We start from the raw sequence: 6,870 nt of genomic DNA, 5'->3' as shown, positions 1-6,870 counted from the left end.
CGAACTTTCTTGATTTTATAGTCAAGTTGATTTTATCAACAAGGCATTCATCATTTCCTTAAGTGTTCGATTTTTACGTTCTGCAACGCCGTTCGATTGAGGTGAATATGGAGCCGTTGTCTGATGAATTATGCCACTTTCGTTACATAATTCTTCGAATGGGGCCACATACTCGCCACCTCTATCACTTCAAACTTTCTTGATTTTTTGTAATACTTTGTGCAATCATCGATAAAAGTGATTAAATATTTCTTTCCACCTCTAGTTTGCACAAATTTCAAATCACATACATGAGTGTGAATTAACTATAATGGCTTAGTCTTCCTTTCGACAGACGGGAAGGGTAATTTTGCTATTTTAGCCTTCACGCAAACTTCACATTTGTTTTGAGTGTTCTTTTCTTTTATTGTAGAAGCAACATTTTTATTATCAGTAGGTGGCACGGCCATTATATTTAATAGCTAGGAACATCCTTTTTTTTTATAATATAAATTTATCTGCTACGAAAAAAAGTTTAAAACTATGCCTAACTAGTAACGATTCTGAGACGAGATTTTTCCGAATGTCTGGCACATGCAGGAAATATTTAAGGGTTAGTTCTTTGCCAGAGGTCATCTTCAGCACCACGTTCCCTACGCCTTGGACGTAAAAAAATGCATGATTTTCCAGTGCAGCTTCCTCCCTTCGGTTTCGTTGTAGGTCGAGAAGTTTGTTTTGTTGGAGAAAATCTAGCAGGTTGCTTTAGTGTCAATATACCAAGCTCTCGGACTTTCCACATTATTTGTTTCGTACACAACAGCGACTAGGTCGTCACTATTGAGATCACGATCAGTCCGGTATCTTCTCTAGACCAATTGGGAACTTGGCTTCTTATTTTTCGGTGTCTTGCAGTCCTTAACCTGGTGTCTCGTTTTACCACAGTTAAAACAGTTACCTGTAAACTTGGACTGTTTGGCTTTGCTATTGTCCGTTTGAGTTGGGCGTGAACGTTTTTTGAAGGAATCTTCGACTAAGTTGGCTTTAGCAATACGCTTTTAGCCTTGTGTTGCTTTCCGTTGTCTTCCTCTATCCGGATTCGGACAATCAGATCGTCAAGCCCCATTTGCTTTAGCTCATGCTTAAGCCCATGCTTGAAGTTGCTCTAACTCGGGAGCAATTTCTCAATCATCACCCTCGTGATAAACGTTTTTGGTAGTGGCATCTCCTTGTCGATAATAGAGTGGACAATGTGTTGAAATTCTTCCACTTGTTCGACATCAGACTTGCTATCTACCATCTTATAGTCCATAAATCGGGCCACAACAAACATTTTAGACCCGGAATTCTTGGATTTATATTTTTTCTCAAGGGCATCCCTCAACCCTTTTGCACTCTTTATTTTACAATATAAATTATAAAGAGAGTTAGAGAGACTACGGTAATATGGTATTTCTTGTCATGTAGTCTCCATGTGCCCATGATGCATAATTCACATGCATCTGCTGGTCCGCACCGGGCTCTGGGGTAATTGGGCCATCGTGCAACACGAACATGACAAACTCAATCACAGTCAGGTAAAAGAGCACCTTCTCCTACCACCTCTTAAAATTCACTCCAGTGAATGGTTGTGGAACTTGTACATGGGCATAATCTGTGAGCCAAGCGCAGGACCAACATTTTGGGCCGCAAATGAAGCAGAGGGTGCGGCCACAAATCCATAAAAGCCCTCACATCCCCTTGGGGCAAATTCACAAACATAGGGCTTCCCATAAAGGGAATTGGTTCAAGTGGAGGAGCGACTACCTTGACTTCGGTTCCGGCGGCGGCTCCGGCGACTCCTCCGGCGACAGTTCTGACAGCGGCTCCGGCGGTTCCTCCGGTGAATTCTCCGGCAACGGCTCCGGCGGTTCCTCTGGCGGCGACTTCGGCAGAGGTTGACATTCTCGCAAAGTAGTATCTAATTTTCGATTGTTGGAGTAAATGGTTATTGCGAGAGTCACGTCCACCGTGAAACCGAGTCGAGGATGGATTCTCTTTCCAAAAATTAAATACGCCCTGGTAGTGCCTCCATTGGCTGACGTTCTAACACAAAGATAAAACGGTTTCTGTCTCCAATGAGAGTGGCACCTCTAATCATTAGAGCTCCGGCGAACAACGCGATAGAAGAACTGAGCTGAGGAGGTTTCTGGAAAGCTAGAAGAGAAGAGAGAAAGAGGATAGAGTTGTTGGTATGTTTAGAATGAAGGGGATAGGCCCTTTATATAGACGTCTCCACTCGGCCAAAATGGCAGGGGATCAATTATGATCATAATTACGACCTTAATTATCGATGTAATTTATTCTAAATTTAGACATTCCATTTGAAGCGGTCGTAATTGATTCTAATTAAAAACTTTCCGTTTGTGATGATCGTAATTTATTGTAATTTCAAATCTTCAATTTGAAACGATTGTAATTTATTCTAATTTCAACTTTCCGTTTGAGATTATAATAAACCTATCCAACGGATAATATTTTATCCAAATAATACTACGACTTAGGCCATATACCCGAGTTTAATTTGGAGTTGTACAATTTGGTTTGTCACGAGACATGCATAATAGCCAAAATATTAACCAAATCCCATATATAATAAATAAATAATATTTATTATTTATTTATCCAAATTAATCTAATTAATTTGGTACACCGGTCCGTCACATTTTCACTTACCAAATAATAAATTGCAAAATAACCGATTATCCAACAAAATCATCACCGAAAAATAATGTAAATTCTGGGATACGCACGTTCCTTGGCAAGGGGTGTTCACCTATGATATGATCAGGAAAAGGAAATCGATAATATTTCCGAGCAGGTACACACAGCTGATCGCCATACAATTATCGCACTACTTCGGAGATTACATGATGGTCGACTCGAGGAGGCTCGGCAGGAATGTTTGTATTCTACCTAACCACTGGACGTCCTACAATAGGCCATGGTTGACCTTGAGAAGCTATTGAAATCTGATTCGGTTGTTTTCCGAGCTGTGGTTGCATTGGCGGCGTCAGTTGTGGATATATCATCTTCTGGGAGATTGTTGGCTACCTCCGATTTTCCGATTCACCTGTGTACCAGTCATTTGAGGAATTAAGCGTGACACACCAAAACCCATTGGAAATGGCCCAGCCTAAGGTGATGCGATATGAGTGGTTGTTGCAGTCGAATAAAGTGTGTGTACTCGTATGACCCGTATGGAAGCAGACCCGAAGAATTTATGCGCGCCCTCCAGCTCTGTATGACGGAAAAGAGGCAATGGGATATCAAGGAGAAGCCTATACTTTACGTCAGAAAATAAGCTGGATGCACTGAAGGTGCCTATTCGTTCAAATTGGCGGCCGAACTTTGCTCGGGGATTGACTGCGGTTGTGATACCATGGGCATCGCTGCAACACCTCCACTGTCATCGACAATATATTGTTCTTAGATCGATGACATCTCGTTTGATTCTCTAGAATATTGTCCTATACTATTCAGGTTTTGCATGGATTATTGCGAGCTCAGAACATCCTCATCTTGTTGGCGCATTGTGATTGTCATAAATGGAGTGCTTCATGAATTCTTGCCTTGGCTGTCGACGCCATTTGCTTACTTTACAATAATTCAGATTTTTTGGTGCTAATATGAGTCTTTCCTTTCTTCTTTTCATCGTTACACCATCGAGTCATCTCATTGTGTATCGTTGGACCAAGTATGTTCGAAAAATAATTCGTTAATTGTAGCGCTTGGTCATAAAAAACTGTTTGCATCTCCATTCGAAAGATTTCTGGAATAGCAGGCGGTGGCACATATGGATTTTGACCTCCTGCTTCCGTTGAAGCAAAGGCCTCCGGCATTGTATGGGGATGTTCCTTCGCATCGCCGAGGACTGTTCGCCATCACCTTCATTTGATCTTTGACTATTTTTAGAAGTCATCGAATCGTTTAAATTTCAACTTCATAATTTTATGAATAACACAACGTGTCCCACTGTTCGTGCCAATCTGTTATCGCTCGAAATATTTTTCGACAAGTTATCGGGATGAGCCATCCAAAAATTGGATGGATACTCCAGCTTCCTCCAAAAAGGATCCGGAACCGTATTTGAAAATTCTGATAAACAGGATTAATGGAAGAAAAAAATAAGAAAGTAAGAAAAATAAACAATAAGTTAACGAAAGTAAAAAGAAAAAAAAAGCAAGAAAATAAGTGAAAATAGAGAAAAATAAAATTGCATAAAGGAAAAATAATGGAAAATTATGATTGGATGTCATCTTGAAAACAAACTACATAATATATATACTACTTCCTATCAAATTTAGACTAGCTAAAATTCTATTTTACTTATATCTTATCATTATCCAAAAAATATTTTCATCTAAATATTATTTTATCTGAGCTCGCCAATTTGGATTTGGCCTCCGTTTGAGTTGAATAATTGGATTCTCTCATATCTAATTAAGTTCATCTTTTTCTTAAACTCAAATAGTGTTCGATATTTTTGGAATAACAATACACTATCTAAACAACCGTTCTCAGAACAAAAAAAATGGGTCATGGATAGAAGGAGTATATGGATACAAATGTTTTATATACAATGGTAAGAAGTAATAATAATGAGGGAAAGAAAAAGATCCAAGAGATAGAAAAGAGGAGATGAAAGTGTATTAAGGTAAAATGATATGATTTATGTGATTTGTTTATTTTTTATTTTGTTAGAATATGAAACTAATTCTCTATTTCAATCATAAAAATACGTGCATATTTATAGTGATATACGAATCGTCTAAATAAGACAAGAATTCTACGAATTTCTTAAATAAGATAACTACCATAAATATAATATATTGTTTCTAAATATATTTTAATACCCCTCCTCAAACTCATGATATGATGGAACAAACTTGAGTTTTTCAGAAGTGACCGAAAAAGATATAGCTGATATCTTCCATGTACGAATTTGAATTCGCCAAGATTGACTGAAAGTGGTATAGCCGTCCACTAGATCATAGTCAGAAGTAGAACTCTCAACACCGTTAGAGTTGAAAATAGGACTCGTTCGCTCACAACGGAACTAGAGCCGAAAACATGACTTGCTCACTCTATAAAGCTAGAGTCGGAAACAAAACTCGGTCACTCACAACAAAGTTAGAGTCGAAAATAAAACTCTCTCGCTCACAACAGAGCTAGAGTCAGAAACAGGACTCCCTCGCTCTCAATAGAGTTAGAGTCGAAAACAGGACTCTCAACGGCGTTAGACTCGAAAGTAGACTCTGTCAGTAGAGTAGTAGAGTCAGAAACGATATGAAAATAACAGTATAATCGTGGATAGAAGCAAATACATTAATAAAATATAAAAATATATACATGATATAACGGGCCATGGAGATACCCGGAGAGAATTTTACTATGATACCTTGTTAAAATATATTTAGAAGCAACATTTTATATTTATGATAGTTATCTTATTTAAGAGATTTATAGTATTCATGTTTTATTTAGATGATTTGTATATCATTATAATATGCATGTATTCTTATGATTGAAATAGAGAATTTTAATTCCATATTCTAACATATTTTATATATATTTTAATATTATTTATTCCGCTGATTGTTTACTAACATATATTCTATTATCTCACAGTATATAATATAAAAATATTATTTAAATCAAAACTGAAATTGAAAATTTAAATTCAACATTCAATTTCATATTTAAACCAAACACAACCATATATTTTCTCTTTTACATAGATTACCATTTTTATAAGATTGTTGCATTTCTTTTATTGAAAAAGCTCACCCAGAATCCTGAATCCATATTTATAGATTGTTGTCATGCCCATGCTGTATGGTTAGGAGCAATGCCAACCACACATTTACATGACAATGTACAAAAACTTACAAATATTGTCCAGCGCCGTTTGAACAAAATATATATATTTTTTTTAAGTAGGATTCCGTTAGTATGTTGATTGAAATTTATCATATGATACTAAGTATTTCAATTTATATCTATTATATTTTCTAGTATATAGTACTAGTGTTGGTGTGAACCATCGGCATACACATACACCTCCAAATAAATACTCCCTCCGTCCCACATATCATGTCCACGTTATCGTTTATGTCCGTCTCACATTTCATGTCACTTTTATTTTTTGAAAAATGATTACACACTTTAATCTCATTTTAAACTTTTTAATTTATTTATTTTAATTTAAATTAAATTAATTAATTATCTTAATTTTAATTTATAATTATTTATATTACTCTCTCCGTCCAGCTAGAAAGTATACATATTTCTATTTTGGGACGTCTAATTACAAAGTAAACATTTCATTAAATACCTTACTTTTTTCCACAAATACCCTTATTTTACGTCACATCATTACTTTTACACCAAAAAACAAGGGCAAAAATATCATTACACTACTTTTAACTACCCATTATAATTAAAATACTATTATTTCTTAAAGACCGCGTCAAAAGTAATTGTATACTTTATGAATGGACGGAGGGAGTATATGATAATTATTTTCACTAATACATTCTTAATTATATACGGTATAGCATACACGGTATATGGAACAAATGGAGTAATTCATTTAAAAATTGAGTGTGACTCTACTTCGGTTCGGAAGTAACGAGTTTAGGGTTAAAAATTAAAAATAATAATACTACATGAATAGGATAATTAATTTTGATATAACTGTGCTTAGACAATGTTTTTTTTTTTCTTTGTAAAGATTTAAAATTTTAAAAATTTTAAAAAATAAAAATAAAATATTAATATTTGATTTATATTTTATAAAATAAAAAAAATTGTATTAGATACTAGTTTTCTCTCATTTATGATGTCCACTTT

This window comes from Andrographis paniculata, unplaced genomic scaffold (assembly GCF_009805555.1).
Source record: "Andrographis paniculata isolate CXL003 unplaced genomic scaffold, ASM980555v1 Contig69END, whole genome shotgun sequence".
Classification (NCBI taxonomy): domain Eukaryota; kingdom Viridiplantae; phylum Streptophyta; class Magnoliopsida; order Lamiales; family Acanthaceae; genus Andrographis; species Andrographis paniculata.
The sequence above is the reverse complement of the archived record's forward strand: the minus strand, read 5'-3'. Positions refer to the sequence as shown.